Source organism: Passer domesticus, chromosome 5, assembly GCF_036417665.1.
Source record: "Passer domesticus isolate bPasDom1 chromosome 5, bPasDom1.hap1, whole genome shotgun sequence".
NCBI classification, from domain to species: Eukaryota; Metazoa; Chordata; class Aves; order Passeriformes; family Passeridae; genus Passer; species Passer domesticus.
Window position 1 is genome coordinate 6,816,302 of NC_087478.1, and position 18,014 is coordinate 6,834,315.

The 18,014-nt window shown below is 36.9% G+C and overlaps 1 long non-coding RNA gene across 12 annotated transcripts in view; it reads right to left on the reverse strand.

Annotated features, from left to right (window-relative positions):
- Positions 1–18,014, reverse strand: part of LOC135301607 (uncharacterized) — a 43,755-nt gene that overhangs the window by 15,780 nt on the left and 9,961 nt on the right. For 5 of the 12 annotated variants that reach the window (XR_010363379.1, XR_010363371.1, XR_010363374.1 and 2 more), the window contains 6 exons: positions 16,670–16,876; positions 16,348–16,518; positions 13,419–13,478; positions 10,241–13,253; positions 8,065–8,146; positions 668–5,498 (listed from right to left, as the gene is read on the reverse strand). This is a non-coding gene — a long non-coding RNA (uncharacterized LOC135301607). Of the gene's footprint in view, positions 1–667; positions 5,499–8,064; positions 8,147–10,240; positions 13,254–13,418; positions 13,479–16,347; positions 16,565–16,669; positions 16,877–17,012; positions 17,200–18,014 lie in introns of those variants that run through there. The other 7 variants (XR_010363382.1, XR_010363373.1, XR_010363376.1 and 4 more) reach the window with 7 other exon arrangements.

The window sequence follows — 18,014 nt, forward strand, 5'->3', positions numbered from 1 at the left end:
TTGTCCATCCCTGGAAGTGTTCAAGGCCAGTTTGGATGAGGCTTTGAGTAAGTTGATCAAGTTTGTGGCACCCCTGCCCATGGTGGGGGGTTGAACTAAAAGATCTTACAGGTCCCTTCCAACCTACACTATTCTGTGATTCTCTGAATTATTTGGGGTATAATTTTTGTACCTCACTTGCAAAGGGAAAAGAAATATTCCAGCTCATAAACCCTGAGGAAAAGTGGCTTCCTGAGAAATTGCAAAAGAATCTAACACTTTGGGAGTGTGCTTGGAGCTAGGAAGGCACCAGGACTCCCCTGACACTTCACAAAAGATGCACAATAGGTCTTTGGGCTTTGCAAGCAGATCCCTCAGAGCCTGACACATCCATTAAACTAGAAATTTTAAGGAAGCAGCCCAAGCTTTTAAATAAATTTAATTTTATTTTAAAATATATGTCCTAAATCACCACACAGTTGAACATTTTACCTATCTGGCTTTTCATTCTGAACCACTTTCATGGGTGTTATTCCAATTAAGTATAAGAAAGAAAAAAAAAAAAAAAGGAAAAGAAAGAAAATAATGATGTCATGCTTTTGTACATAATACATGAACAGAACTTTTATACAATTCTGAAATATTAAAATGGAAGTTTATTATGTTTTATAATGATTATAGTAATATTACATGAATGTATGAGAAATTTCCTAGAGAGATATTTGAAAAGAACTCAGGACATGATTTTATCACAGGTCTTTCAACAGTATTTTTATGTGTTTCAAAATTATTGGTTTTTAATATGTTCTGCATTTCTCCATATCTACACTGTGCTTACTCTGCCTCATCCTGTGTTAGCACCACTGCATTTTATAAGAGCTCGAGGAGGAGACAGCTGGTTATGGCAGAGTCAGCTGGTGGTGTTGACAAGCTCCTTGATACACTAAAAAGCCAGGGAAAAACGGGTCATGCTGTAAACATCAAAGTTAATTCTCACCAGAGGCTTGTGGGAATATGCAGGTCACATCACAAGGTGTTCATACAACATATCCTACAGCAGTAATATCACCTCCACCTGGGCACAACTCCTGCTTCTTACATGGAATGGTGACAAAGATCCCTCCTACCACCTCCCAGTTGCTCCCTGAAGCAGGAATGCTGCCCTGAAATCTTTACAAAAGGACCATAATATACACTCCTTCCTTAAGCTTCTATAAAAATAAAATATCAGAAGCTTTTACTGAAGTCCATAGAAATATAGCCATAGTTGCAGAAGTTGATATGGCAGCTTAAAAGCTGTATAGGAGCCTTACCAAGTTGCACTACTAAGAAATTACTGACTAGATTCAAGCAAAGCCAGTATTTTTCAACTTATAGACACATATATTTCAAAAAACAGAGTTGTGTTCCAAAAGTATTTTTACTTTGGGTCTGGTTTTCCAATATTATTCATTTTTAAAGGAGACATTCAATTTTTTTTTGTCATATTTTCAAGATTCGAACATTTTTCCAGTCCACAGAGCATATAAACTACCACTACTTCAAAAGTTGCTCATAAACTCATATTTTTTAAAATAAAGGTGACAATGTTGCAATAAGAGGTACTTTTTCATATATTTTTGAAGTGTTTTTCCATTGACTTTTAGCAATAAAAAATTTCTACCTAAGCAATTAGAAATAAAAGGTAGTTATCTTATCAGTTTTTGTAAGGTGCTTTTGGAAGGATTTGGGATTTTTAGTGCAGAGGGAAAAGTCTTGGAAAATTCCCCTGCTAATACTTCTGAGATAATTTCTTTTCTGAAGTATATTTGTAAAAGATACTGCAGAATGGGTTGGAACAGGCAACTAATTGGACTGGGGTTTGGTCTGTGCTTTATCTATTTCACTTTCCAGCAATTTCTCTGCATAAAAGACCCTAATCAGACATTGCCTGCATTCCTAACGTTCTGCAAAAAAAGAGGAATGTGCTTACCTAGAAGTAAAATGTATGGACTACAGGAAGAAAAATGGGTCATAACTCTGGTTCTTAGCACCTGTTGGCTCCCCAGTGGCCATCAGTATACTGATGTGTGTTTCCTTTCCTTGTGTGAAAGCAACAGCATCAAAAAATTAGTAGTTGTTTGGGGCATCAAGTGGACTACCGTTTCCAAATTTTGTAGTTTTTGAAATATCTAATTTTTAGTAGGGCTTTTTCCTACAGTACCTCCACACATTTGAACAATTGCCAGCATTTTCTGATCTGGCTTTTACAGGTTGTTTCACAGATCTGCATACTCAGCTCAAGTTATTTAGCAGTATGTACAAGCAATTTGAACAAGCATTTTGTTTCTTCTACCTCATAAAATATCCATCAAGCTTAGGCATGCACTCCTGATCATTTTTCCCCCTGAGGTTTTTTTTTTCCAGACTTACTCCATGGTCTCCCTGCTGTCCCTGGTCTCTTATTTCCACTCTCCCTGTTGTTTCCAGCTGACACATTATCCATCTCAGAGGCTGTAAACTGTAGGTTATTTCCACAGAACAACATCATTTAGCCCTGGATTTCCCAAGCTGCCACAGTCAGTGACTCCAACACATTGCTTTGGCTCTCTCCTACTTGCTTTTCCCACCTCCCTTTCCAAAGACTTTCCCTCCAGCTCCTGCCTTATTAGGCTGAGGGACAAACCCACGCTAATGGACTCAGGCCTCTGAGGAATACAAAATCCTTGGCATGCCCTCTAGTTTGCCTTGGTCCAAGGCAAATGAGGGCTTCTGGATACCACTTCTGTATATTAGCAGAAACAGACAAACCCCTCAGAAATACTCTCTGTTCTTCAGAAGACTTCTTATGATAGATGACAATTCAAACCAGACCTATTCTAGGATGTTATTAGGATATAGACACAGGGCACTCACTCTGGGAAGAAAAGAGCTGTGCAACCTTGCACTTCTGCAGTCATCTTCATGCCTAGAGCCTGGCCACGGTTATACCCAAGATGGACCCAAAATGGTCACCAGATGGATGACCCATTATGAGATTTCACACTTTTATAAGTTTTGCTCCATTTACATATGGGCTTAATTGTGCAATTAGAGCTTCAGTTATTGACGTCCCATCCTCCTTGTTCATTCTCCTCAATTCACTGCTGTTTATGCTTTTTGGGCCTGAGGCTTGTAATAGTTGTCCTTGGTTCTCAAGCTGGAAAAAGACTGTTTTGTCTACCTACCCTGTAAAGAGAACTTAGTAACACTTAATATGAAGCTCAGAGTTACACACCAAGGCAGCACAGAATCTGAAAAATATGAAAGCTAAAACTTAAGGCATCAATCTGCTTTTGAACCACATCATATTTGATAAATTCAATAAGAATTCATAAGGGATTTGAGGCTTCAATCAGATCCTTTAGAAGGAATAAAAAGAAACAATCACAAAAAACTTATAACTGAGTACTTTTTTTATTCTAAATAATAATTTGTCTGATACTAGGCTTGCTTTTTATTAAAAATGACCTTGAGAAACTGATCTGAATTCTGCTTCAGGTAAAGAACAATGTAAGTTTCAAAATCACAAGATAGCCACTTCAGGGACATATCTTGGATAGAAGGACATATGAGGAACAAAATAATTACATATAAATTTAATCTAGGGTGGTTTATGCTTATGACACAACAGATGAGGCAGTTTGAAACTATATTGGTAGGGTAGAAGGCTTATTTAAATACATTTGAATAACTTATTTCTTGAACTCTGGATAAAAATAGGACAGTGTGTGTGTGGGCTATATTACTGAGATACGTTCCCATTCAAAACAGACATATTTCATCTGTTTTTCCTTTCAATAATCCAATTGTCAGTTTTACAGTCCATAAAAAAAGTGCAGAAGGGATAGGAAATGACTTTCATACGTATCCTGACTGCTGAGTTGCTCTGTTTCATTACATTGCCCTGCATATGACTGACAGCTCTGTAATCAACTTCAGACTGGATTTAGTGGTTCCACATCCCATTCTCTCATTAATTATTGAAGGCATTTTTCTCTGTTGCACGCCAGGTCACTGTACCCATTGTGCTTATATTTGCATCTCCTGAGCAACAGAGGAGTTGTTGTTGAACTGGGAATCAGTCATCACATGCAAACACACAAAAAAAGATGAAGAAAAGATGAAGAAAAGTAACATAAAAGAACCATAGAAGTGTTTGCAGGAGGCCTGGAGCAGCTCCACTGCTACCTGTGAGGTCTCATGTTCAGGAACAAACCGGTCGCTTAGAAGAGAGGTTCTTGTTTTGCAAATGCTTTTGGTTTTTATTCTTAACAGAGAATAGTTTTAGGGTTTTGGTTTTGTTTTTGGGTTTTTTTGGGTTTTTTTTAATGTTAATGGTACTATTCACGCATTTCCAGCTGTCTGTTTGAGAGTGCAGAAGAAAAAGAAATATTCCTGAGAACTCTGCACGTACAAATAGCAATAAATATGAGTAAAATTAGTGTCCTCTGAATGCCATATATACTTAAGATATATATTAATACATATATACTTATACTTACATATATACCTATACTTTCTTTTTTTTTCTGAAACATACAGTGACTGCTAAAAAATGCCCTGGTCAGATTTTTTTCTTGGAAGACTGGGTGACTGATCAATTAAAAATGCCTATAGAAATAGGCCAGGAACACATCATCACATCACTTTTCTCTGAGTCAGCTCTGGTTTGGTGTTTACTAAAACCCGGTGCCAAGATGATATACAGCCTTCCTTGCTAGCCTATAGGTGCCCAGCCAATATATAGCTAATATAAATGGGCCATAGAATCACAGAATTGTTTGGTTTGCAAGAAACACTGAAGATCATTTCACTGCAACCCCTCTGCCACAGGGATGCCTTTCACCAGGCCAGGTTGCTCCCAGCCACATTCAGCCTGGCCTTTAACCCTGACAGGAATAGGGCATTCACAACTCCTTTTGGCAACATGTGCCAGTGCCTCACCACCCTCAGACTAAAGAATTTCATCTTTGTAACTAATCTAAACCTAATCTATTTCAGTTTAATCCACTCACCCTTGTGCTATCATCACATGCCCTTGTAAAGGGACCCTCTCCAGCTCTCGTGTAGCCCCTTTAGGTACTGGAAGGTGCTCTAAGGTCTCCCTGAAGCCTTCTATTCTCCAGGCTGAACAACCCCAGCTCTCTCAGCCTGTCTCCATAGAAGAGATGTTCCAGCCCTCTGATCATCCCCATGCCCCTGTCTGCACTCTCTCCAACAGGTCCATCTCCTTATATTGGGGACCCCAGAGCTGGATGCTGCCGTTGCCTTTTTCTTAATTCACACTATCACAGAATGGCATGTTTGGGCTGGATGATACGTGACAGGTAAACCATAAACTGAAAATCTCATATCTACTAATAATTAGTTTTAAAAATAGTAGGCTAAGTGACCTACTCACCCATTCCTACTCCCATTATTTCTGACTGTATCCTTCATAAAGTGTCCACCTGCTTGCATTGATGTGATGATAATTTCATGGTGCACCGATATCCTGCCTATGAAATAGAAAAAACACCAATTTCTGACCTCATGAGCAAGTTCCATGAACAACTGTCCACGCTTGGGAGTAGACAGAAATTTCATTTAAAAGATAATGCCGAGGTTTCAAAATCGACCTGCTTCTAAAAGATAATAAAGTTTAAAAAACACTGATAAATTAAAAATCAAGGGAAAATGTCTGTCTAAATGTTAGAAAGTTTGATTTTTTTGTTTTAAAGAAAAGAATTACTTTAGAAAATGAAACAGAAGAAAGAACTGAAACATAAATTTCCAACCTGAAAATTTCTCAGCTATTAAGGGTGCATCTCAAAAAAGTGGAGATTGTTGAAACACATGTTCAGGGACAGGACTAATGTCTAAACAACTGAACTGAACACACTGTAATGAACAATACTTGAAAATACTTGGAAAGATATATTATTCATCTCTAGAGGATAAACAAACCGAATTTGTTTAAATTTTTTAAATTTGATTTTTTTTCATGATGTATGAGAATGGCCGAATTTGTGTATAAGCAAATACTGAGGGCTTTGAAGAAACTGCAGAATTTGATCTATGATTAATAAGTTGAATCAGTTGAAAAACACTTGCAGTAGGCTTTTGAACATAATAAAATAGTGTTATTAGAAAGGTACTATGTAGTGGGACTAAACGTGTGAATATAAAATTTATTCATGAGCTCAGCTGAAGTAAGAAATACCACAATTTCACTAACACTGGGAAGAAGAACAGGCTTTCTTAATGTTACAAACTGTAAAAAAACAGCTATTATATGTGAAATCATTTCAATGCATCTTGCAGCACAAGCCAATACTGCTGCTAAAAGAAGGGATTGTTTTACATGTAAATAAGTTTTTAAGCAGTTACAGCAGCAGACTCACAAACACAGGTCTCTATAATACTTATTCCAGTTGACATTTTTAGCCATTAAAATTGTTTCTCTTGAAATATGTACGAAATATTTTCTCATCCTGGAAAAACAAATATTGAAGTTAATATCAAGAACAATTTTTTAAGGTTTCTTCCTCTTCAGTAAAATGTCAATAACTGTTCAAAAATGAGGTTAAGAGGGAATAAAATATCCATTTTCTTTCCCTCTCAAAAAGAAACATTCTTATGAGGATAATATGCTAGTGCTTTTGTGTTTCTTTACCACTTGACTTATAATTAACTAAAAGATTAACTTAGATATAATTACATGATGGTGCAGAATGAACATAATAATTCAGAAAGCTTTGCTAATCTTCCCCTCTCTTACTGCTATTCCAACTATGACATTAAAGAAAAAAAGCACCCAAAAAGTTCTCAGCTACATTTGTTGGATCTTAGGTTAATTAGCACATGGGATATCTTGATGTCAAAATCATATTCCATTCTTGAAAATCTTTACTAATGACTTTCTTAATAGATTTAATATGCATTTAAAAACAGTAGCCTGTGGACAAAGGAATGTGGATTCTAATTGAACAGCTTCATGAAGGAAGTCATGAGGATAAGGCTGATATTTGAAAAGTAGGTAAGATTTGGCGTTTAAAACTAGAGGAAAGAGAAAGGATTGTCAGAAGGATGCTAGTAGAAGACATGATTTTGTGTGGATTTTTTGCTCAGGAATAGTCAGAAGTTTTCATTGAAGACTTCTGTGGCAGCAAGTGGAATCCAAAAGTATCTGTGACATCACCTGTACTATGTCACCTCCAATGTTAAAAACTCCATCAAAAGAGAAAAAAGATTATCATCCATATCTTATCACATCAGTGACAAACCATAATCTTCCCCATGATAAAGATAATGACTCTGCCAGCCCTTTTACTAATATTGAGAAACTCATCAAAAGTAGTAATAATATTTCTCCTAATTTCCTATTTAAATGTAATTAAGGTAAGATTATACATAATAGCTCCTGTGCTAATACACTTTCAGTTTAAATAATCCTTTATATTTTTTCTTCAGAATTGAGAATGTTTTCAATGAATGCTCTCTAGGAAGCCTGGAATTATCTCATCCCTACTGTCTCAGGATCACATCTGTCATATTTAAGGATGCACCATGCTGGTGGCCCATAGACAACCTGTTTCCAGCTGATCCACTGATTACTTTCCTCCTGTCTGTTATTTCCAGCTTATAAGCACATAGCTGGAATCAGCTTTTTCTGTGAGCCTAAATGCATAACCTTGCATTTCACTTTGTTACAGCTCATCCCCATCTCACTGTTCAGCTTTCAATGTCATTTCAGCCTCCTTACAGCTTCCTATTCTAACAGCTGACTGGTGCCAAGGCTGAGTATTAAAATGTCACTAATAATGTTGTGATAAAGATTATTTTTTATGGGCAAGTGCTGAAAATCACATCATCAAACCTGACAGACTGATTTTCACCTCTTTGAACATGCAGAATAGTAGAGAGTCTATGAGCAGGAGCTTCACACAACTCCTGCCGAAAAAGCCAGCCTCTTTTCCTCCTTGAAATGGGGACATTTATGGACACCAAACTAAGCTTTTGAGAATGTTGCTTTCCACACAGATTTCCAATACACAGTTATGTGTGAAGCATATATGGTCATACCTGTGTCTGTTCTTTCTGGTAAGCTCACAGCAGCCTGCATGTACCAAATTCAGGGTGCCCACGTTGTCTCATTTCTGCATTTCTAATATAAACCAAAGAAAATTTTAAGTGGTTGAACATAATTCTGTATTTCTGTACTGGACTGAAAACTTGTTTTTGTCCTATTCTGCTCTAATCCAAACCTCTTTTCCATAAGGCTGGCACTCCTACAGCTGTAGTTAGAGGAGAAAGAGGGAAAGGAGGGAGAACCATTATCCCTTTTCCTTATGAGTAGAGGTTAATTTCTACAAGTTTTCATAAGTAGAAGGACTTGGCTCAATAACATTCTATTTTTTCCTACCTGTATGTTCAGAGCATGTAAGAAAGTTGCCTACAGAGAGAGGTTGTGGATCTGTTTCATCATCTGGAAATGAACACTTTTAGGGTTTAACCTCATTTAAGTTTTGTTTCTTCTTCAGGTAATATTAAAAATGCACAAAAGAAAAGGAATGTTGTCTTTGTGTAACAACACACAGATGAATAATCTGGTCCTCCAGGTGAATAGGATGATGTGAGACTGGGAATTTATCAACAACAAATGACTTCTTTTTATTTAAGGCAAATTTCTGCTTAAAATCTTGAACTGTAGAAAGTAAATGGCAATGAAACTGTTGCTGTCTGGAAACTGAAATGGGTACAAGAAAATCGCACACATGAAACAACAAGTGGAATAAAACTAGTTTGCATGACAGGCACAAATATCAATTCATCTGCTGCACAGGCAGCAGCATTTTCTTGGTCTCCCAGTGTGAAAAGCAATTTTTATCAGAAAACATCAAGCTATTACCCAGATAATAATCAGTTAAGGTATTTGACACATCTGGGAAGCATCACAATTGTTATTTTCTGTATATAGAAACTCAGGCAGAAAGACCTGTAATGAAAAAAGAAGTTATGGGTTCTTTAAACTGCAGTCATTAGCCCAGTTTTTGGGTCAACTTTTCTCATACTGAAGACTAAAAAAAAATTATGGAGAATTTTCTCATTCAGAATAAGTTTGGAATTGTGACAGATCAGTGATGAAAGTATATTCCATGGTCAGTTTTCTGTCTGTTTCTGAAGGAGGATGGTAGGTGAGATGGTGGGTACCAGCTAGAGGTGGTGGGTGGAATTAAGCCTAGACTTTTCTTTACAGCCTCTGGAGGAAAACAGACATTTACACACACAGTGTGCATAGCACACTTAATCTCATTCTAAATCAGGTTTCTAAATTGATCAGATGAATCATGCATTATTTTGCATATTTACTTTTATGAACTATAAAAGGTAGCCGTAGTAATAAACTTAGATATAAATATTGAAGCTGCTGCAGGCTAAAATTAGTGAGCTGAAACACACCCAGGAAGACATATGTGTTCTCAAAGACCTAGAAATGCCCTATTTAAAACAAAACCAAAATAAAGTCAGTGTTTATTTCTACTCAGAGTTTATAGTTATGGTATAAAACAAGGGTTCCCATATCCTTTCAGTATCCTTGAAGCATTTTAAAAATACATGCTGTGAATATTTTAATATATTCATCTTCAGTGGAATTGTGAGTTCAGATTTCTTTTTCAAGTTTCAATGTTTTCATCACCCTTACCACCCCTATGACTTTTCTAGTTATTTTCAAATACCATTGCTTCTATCTTCAAATATATAAAAATGATGGAAGCATAAATCTTGACAAGATCTCAAGAGTGCATGTATTAATCTGTCCCTTAGATATGTGATAAGATGTGTATATCTTAACCATTTCTGAAAATGGTCAGATGCTTTTCTGAAAACATTTCCTTAAAATTATCCAGTGGGGTAGACTTTGCAGCTTCCTTGGGTAATCTGTTCCAGTGCTTTACTCCCTGATAATCTGAATGTTTTTCTTTTGCCAGTTAAACAAATTTGTTTTTCCCTTATCACCTGTGGATGTAAAAGGCAATTAATCATCAACTTTTTTACAATGCAATTTAACATATTAAAGATAGCCAACCTGTCTCAATCTCTCTTTTTCCTTTTGTAGACAAAAGGAGTCAAATAAACTTTTTTCTCCTATTGCTCCTTCTTCAAACTTTCTGGGCTATGTCTTTGACTACAGTGAAACTTAAAATTTTACAATGGAACAGTGGTAGGTGAACTTTAATCATTATTTCCCATATCTTACCTCTCACATGGTGTTAATGAATCCCAGAATGAGATTCACCAGTTTTGAATTTTCATCTCTCTGTTGACTTTCTTTCTCCTCAGAATGTACTATCATTCCCAGGTCTCACGTGGCACACTGCTGCCTTGTGAGCTCCCCTCATTTTGTAGTTACACATATGAGTTCTTCTTCAAGGTGCAGTGCCTTTTACTTCTCATTATTGAATTTCATCTTGCTAGATTTCATCTTATTTCCCCAGTTTCTCAAGATCATTTTGAATTTTAATGTTGCCTTGCAGGTTGCTTGTGACCTCCCTCCTGGCCCTGCTTGAATTCATCGGTGCCTCACAGATTAGAAAGGAAACTGATAATATTACTGAGCTAATCAGTGTGTGAAATGGAAAGTTTAAAGCAACAGTAGAGAATGAAAAACTTGGCTGGAATTAGTTGGGAATAAATGCCTTGTGGGTAGCTGCCAGCTAGGAGATATGAACACTTACATGATGCTTCTCCTGATACTGCATATTTTGAGAATATTTAATACCTACTTAAGAAAATTATGATTTGCAAACAAAGCATAACTTTAAAGTCTCTAATTCCTTAATCTCATGCATGTTTGCTGAGAATCTGTGTCAGCCCTCTATGTGACAAAATGATGAAGGTTGACTATTTCAGCAGGACAACTGCTGCATCAGAGACATTGAGAACATCGATAACATTGGTGGGAGGCGCATACACAACATACCAATGTCTGCAGCCCGAGATCTGCACAACACACCTCCCATATTTTATCATGGATTATACACAAACTGCAACTTTTCCCATTTTAAGATGTGGAACCTGAACTGTAGTGCAGCTAGGAACAAAGTTTCCATACAAGTTTAACATAAAGTCATCAACTAAAGAGTGCATGTTGCCTGACTGAAGGAGATAACCAAAAAACCAAAGGATATTAAAAGGGATAAAGAATGTATTAATTATATGTAAATCTGTAGATGAAATATTTTAATTTGGAAATTGTCTTCTCTATTGGGAACAGTGGGTCAGGGGCTCTGGAGCTTCTGAGAGCCTATGGGTGTGGGCTAGAAAGTATCAACCAATAGGAGATGCAGACCATGGAAGGTGTATCCCAAAATTATTCAAAAAACCTAAAAACCAATACATCTATTTTGTATTCCTTTACATAAAGTCATTAAAGGAAATACTGAACTGATCAGGAATCACCTTATAGGTATATAGGAAATATACAGATATATCTGAAGTATCTTTATAGCCTAGCAATGAATCACTAAATCTGGTGTGAAGATGTTTTTTACTCAGCTGATAGTGACCCTATCTCATACTTTCATACCAAATACTTAAGTAGCTCTTCTCTGCCTTTCAGAATTAAATCAAGAGTGGTTCTTCAATAGCTTCTTTCATCTTCTAGAGAAAAGGTTGGTCTTAATAAATTTTGAATGACATATTTCTGTTCTATCATATTATTTTTCAAAAAATATATGTAACTCAGGTTCTTCACTGCCATCCTGCATAGCTTTTTTTGGTAATTGCTTAAAACCTTTCAATATTTCCCTCTTACTAGGCAGTCTGCAGCACACTCCATACATCTGTTTTACTCCTTTTACATTTATTCAGAAATACTACGTCTTTTACTATTTGTTATCACTTCATGAATGAGAGCAAAAATAAATACTTTTAATATGTAGGAAAAAATATATCTTAAATTTCCCTCAGATATTAATTCTTTTTGTGTAAACATTGCAGTTCAATGACTCACTAATGTGTCTCTTCAATAATAATACACAATTTTAATGGCGTTTTAAGATTTCAAATTTTTCCAGTTTTCTCCTGTTATTTGGATATTCGTGTACAGGTATCTCAACTGCTCATCAGGCAACTCTCATTTTCCTCCAGCAGTTTTCAGCTAGCTTCCATGTTCTTAGCATCCTCATCAAATGCTCTGAATCAATCATTACCAGATGATGAATGGTGATTCTCTTAGGTAGTCCCTTTTTTGTCAGCTGGACATCCCATGCTCCTCACAGACCTTCCTCAATGAGCACTGGCAAGGAAGATCTAGGTCAGAAACTTTCTGTGACTTCCATAAGAAAATCTTCCATAACTCTGAAAGTCTTACCTGACAGTATAAGCCTGTGCAATTGTATGAATTTGAGAGAAGAGACAGAAGCACTTCTTGTTATTCTGTCTTCATCTTTGTTTTCAGAATTTTGTAGCAGTTTCTAATTGTCTTGGGGTCACTAATACCAATGTGGATAAGCAGCTTTGAGTAGCACTAATGTTTTCAAGGTCTGTGCAAGATCTTGAAGGTCATCAAATTCAGGTGCTTGGGCATGTCACAGCAGATTCCATTTGCAATTAAAATAGTGAGAATAACAAGAAGATTAATTGCTTTCTGTGGAGGTATTAAAGATTCATATCAACGTAATTGAGCTCATAATCTGGCCCGTTGACAGGTGAGTTCATTTATAAGGAGTGATTTCATTGTTATTGTTCTTGCCACAGTGCTTTCAAAAATGTAGTCCTTGATCTACTTTCACATTTCAAATACATTAAAAATATGCATAAAATAATATAATTCCTCCTAAAAGATATGCTTAGTTAACTTCCCTTCATCTCAAATAAAAAGATTGCTTCTCTCTCCTTCATCTTCCTGTCAATATGCAATGAATAGGTGGAAATAAATGCATTCTCACAGATGTCAGTGCTGATATTGGTAAGTATGGATGAGTCTCCTAGCACAGTGGTGAACCTGGGCCAACTGCTTGATTTCTGCAGCCAGGCTACATCTGGTACTGGATGCAGTTAGCTGTCAGTGTCTTGTACCAAGAAGCCATGCTGTGGAGGAACATGTAAAGTCATACTTTCAGCCTCTGTGACCTTTCTGCCTGCACTGTTCAGTGTCAGAGGGCAGCAATGTGAGCACTCCCTGGTATCCCAGGGTGAGCCTCCACAGTCACTTATGGTTCCAATGCTACACTGGGAAATCCCTGGACTTTCCAGTTATTGGTTCAGCTCTGGCAGCAAGAGAGGTAAATGAAAAAAAAGAGTTAAAGCCTGTGCTAAACTTTACATGTATCAGCAATATCATAACTTCAGAGAAAACTGTAATCTTACAAAATGGCAGTATTCAAAATCAAAATTGCTGAACCACAGTGGAGTCTTATATGAGGGGTTCTTACCTGTGCCCATTTCCAGTCAAGTTCTTCACTGCTGTGAGCTGTGCATGAAGTCCAATAGTCCTGGTAAGAATTTCATAGGTAAAACCATATCACCTTGAATTAAGCCACCACTGAAGAAACCATCTAACTTTCAGATCAAGGTTGCAGCAAACCACACAAACATTGTTGATACAGAACAATAACACATAATATCAAACACAAAGGAAGGCTGTTCCCAGGTGCTGGAAAATATTTGCCTTAATTACTGTCTTTTACAAAACCCCTTAAAAACTGATTGCTTTAATTGAAATTTGTGGAAATAACATACATTTGGCAGGGAAAAATGATTGTTTTGTTGTGTCTAAAGTAACCACAATTACACAATCTATTGGTGATTGAATGATTCTTTTGTTGAGTACTAGAGAACAGAGGGTATTCTGTTAAACCAAACATAAAAGCACTTTTTCTTACGGATAAGGGTTTTTAAAACTAAAATGTATTTCTTCTATTCCCCCCCAAAAGCACACTGCCAGCAATTTCACTTTATAGCAAAGTACATCAGAGATAAAGTCATTACGTAAAGAAGCAAATCTCCAACTATAAAGGCTTTAGATGATAGTGGTATCAAGACTAGACTATTTGCATAAGCCTGAATCTTGGCCAGCAGATGAAAAATCTAACTCCAAGGTCACAAACCTTTCCAATGTGCCCAAGGGGAAAGATGTAGCTTCAAGTCTTTCCTAAATGAAGTAGTAAATCTCTTTAGAGTAGCAATTCTGAGGAGGATTTTTGTACTTAAAAAGTTCATGCTTTGATTTCCTGTTTTCCCAATTTAGCAAAATATTCCTTTATCCACTGTATTGGGAAAATTTTCAAATATGGGTAAATAAATTATGCAACTTGTATTTTATCCCAGCAATTCCCATTCATCCTGCACATTCCAAATTTCTGTTTAAATTTCTTAAAATATCCAAGTTAGAGCAATTTTATCAAGATTTAAATTTTCCTACAGGATATGAGAAGATGGAACCCTTAGTCCCACTAATAATGGCAGGAAATTATAGGCATGGGCAACCCACTGCATTAATACAAAAAAAGGTGGTGAACTCCACATGATGAAATTTCTCATTTATGTCTGTCATTGCTCTACATGACCATCAAGCTATTGAAGGCTCCTAGGCTTTACTGCAATTAGAATATTTATATCATAATATTTGGAAAATATTTGGAAAATTACTTTATTCTTTCAAAAATCCTGTTTTGTACAACTGCATATTCTCTCACTCTCAGCTAGCTCCTAACTGAATGCTTGCATAAAAATTTAGGAATCCTGAAAAAGAATAGGAGCACAGATATTAATTGCATCTGATCTTTTATGCTATTGAGGTACTGTCTAAAATAGCAAACATAGAGAATTTGTGACATTTGAGGTGTCCTAGGATATTTCCTACAGTTGCTGCTCTAAAAGGTGTGGTCTTCCATAGGTCCCTACAATATTTTCAAAGACTGTGAAAATATTTCATTATACCATGAAGGGGTTTTTAGAAGATACCTTAGGAGGATGCCTGATTTTGAAGTCTTACTTTAAAAAGTCAAGAAGGCTAAAAGAACAACTCAATTTTCTCTAAACTAGCTATATTTGGCCAGTTACATTTCTTAGCAGACTCCACTCATCGTACTAAGAGATCTTTATCTATAACGAGATCCTAAGCACTTAAATCACACGTGGACAACCATAGAGAGGCACTTAAATGTGTGTGACTTAGTCTGAGCCTCACTCTAACTGTCAGATGCTGAGTTCAGTAAGGTTTTTGATTCTGTCTCCCAGTAGTCTCAAAAGTCAGCTACAAAATTTTGGTCAATTAAAAAATATTGCATTTCAGTTTGGGACCAAAACCAACTGCATGGTTTAGTTTTATGTGTGATGATCCCCTATGATTAAACATTGAGTTTATGATATGTTCATTACTATGGTGTTTTTAGGAACAGATTTGCTAGAAACGTAATAGAAATAGTGGCATTGTAGCTGTGACACTGTAGAACCAAGTTTTCTTGGGTGAGGTAACATTCTGCTTTAGACCTAAATGTCTCTCATGGTTAGAAAAGTGGAAGTTCTGGAAGACCTGCTTTAATGTGTTTCTAGATGAAAAGCATTGTGACAGCAATATGTAATGTGGTGTGATTTCGGAGCTTTTGTTAATTTTGTTTTTTTTACAAAGTTCTGACTAAAGAACCACTTGTGATGCCTCCAAGGACCATTTCCTCAACATTGCAACATAAGTCTAGAGAGCTTGGTGGCTGAGAAAAATGTTTTGTTTGTTTTATCATTAAACTGTGTTTTTATAGATTGCTTGAGGTAATCTAACAATGCATACTTCAGGAATATAATTTCTGCCTAAGCTTCACTGAGAGCACATAAATACTATTTTTGAACTTGCCGTTAGCTCATTATGCATTCTAATGCAAATTTGAAATGGAGAAGGTTTTGTTTCTTCTTAATTAGGTTTATAGAACTTCAGTCTGATTTAAACCTATCCTAAAATAAATGACATAGCACCCAAGTGATTTAAACCAATCGTTTAGTTCACTGTATAAATGCTATACTTAGATGAGCTACCCACAGGAATTCTTCCATAAGAAGCAGCTCATGGAATTAAAGAAATGGAAAAGCTGAGTTTGAGAGGCTTTAAAGCATTCCTATTTTTAAGTGCTATTTACATTACTATGGAGTCAGCTTTTGCAGTTTATATAGTGTGATCCACTGCAGTCTGGGAAACTGCAAAGGCAGGGACTGACCTCAAGCCCATATGCCCAAAGCTTTATCCTTTCTCTACAGCATGGCTAAAGAAACTTCAGCCCTCTCCTGCCCAACCTTCACACCCTCAGTAGAGCAGAAGGTTTTCACTTCCTTTGGTCTTCTCTATTTAGACAGGACTGCACATATCCTCACCTACAAACATCTGCCCAGCAGCTAAATGAGGTGCCAGTTATTGAAATTTCTCAGCACCTTCACTCCCCGCCAACAGCAGCCTGTCTTCCTCTTCTGCCTTTCTTGCAACCATTCTGTTCATGAATCTTCCTGTTATTCTCTTGTATCAGGAGCAATAGTTTCCTTTGTGCCCTTAAATGCAAGGAAGGACGTACAAGCACTTCAGTTAAATATGGCTCTACAAGGAAAGCAGATGAAGAGGAAGGGAACAGGGGATATGACAGATGCCAGCCCGGTAGGAGTGACCACAGCAGCCACTGCTGATAACAAGGTCATTGCTCACCAGCAGATGCTGTCATCTCCCATTCTTTCTCCTGAGATTAGCTCAGCTGGTCAGAGCATGGTACTAACATAATCAGGGTAGTGGGTTCAATCCATGTATGGGCCATTCCACTAAAAATTGGACTTGATGATCCTTGTGGGTTGCTTCCAACTCAGAATCTTCTGTGATTATCACACCAGCAACAGCAGGGACTACTGACAGCAGTTTCTGGATAGATGAAAAAGATACAGGAGATTAATTTCTGCTCTATTTGGACAGAAATTGTTGTTGCAGTATTCACATCCTATGCTCAAGAAGGCAAAAGCTTTGGGCTCTCCAGAAACATTTTGTAGGCCAAGTCTACCTGTAGAGTGGTATCTGCATTTTACTTTCTTTCTGTATTGCTTGCCCTGGAGATCTGTATGAGTTGCGTGTCCTCATTTTCTGTCTTGATTAATATCCAAATAAAACATATCAATATAGACAGAGTGGCTATACCACTCCCTGGCTCCATGGTCAGGTACTTCAGAAGGGATGACATTGTAGGAAAGCTGAAAAAAGCATAATAATTAACTGGTGCTTGGTAAAGAAGTGGTTAGATAGTGAACACCTTAGGGAAGGAATCATTTATTTGGTTTTCCCCTTAAGAAAACATTCTGTTAGCAGATACCAGATGCTCTTGTCACACTTACATGGGTGTATGGCAAGCCTCAGGGTGTCAAAGAATAGGATACATTCAGAGAAGGAGTTTGTCCTGCATTCTACCAGGTGTCCACTGAAGTCACTCTGCCTCCTTAGCTATTTGTGTTTTACTGAATTTTTACTGTTTGGAATTATTATGATGCTGGCTATTGTCTGTGAGAGGTGTGTGTGTCTTGACATTCAGCTGCAGCTGCCACAATCTCTTCCTTTTGTTAAGTGTTGAAGTGATCCAGGACTGTTTGCTGTGATGAATACTGTCCACTTGACACCATGAATTATCATTATCCATAGAAGCAAGAGATTGTATTGATCAGACATGGCTTATGTGCCTCAAGTTGTAAAATCTTATTTATCACCTCACCCTTGACAATATCTTATTTAAAATCCCTTGCCAGTCTGACATTTAATATCCTTTAAATGAAAGAGTGTTTAACCTGAAGAAGATGCATTGAACCACAAATTTATGAAAGAGACAAAACTGGAAATTGCAAGATGTGTGCTTGCTGATTGATTTCTTACCAGTGTCTGGAGAAGTCAGTACTAAATGGTCCCCACATATAAATATTTCTGCCTCAATTTTTTCTGTTTGGAGAAGCAGCTACATATGAGCTCACAGGGCATGCTAAGGGGCTGTTTAATTTCTCATCCATATTACTTTTCTGAA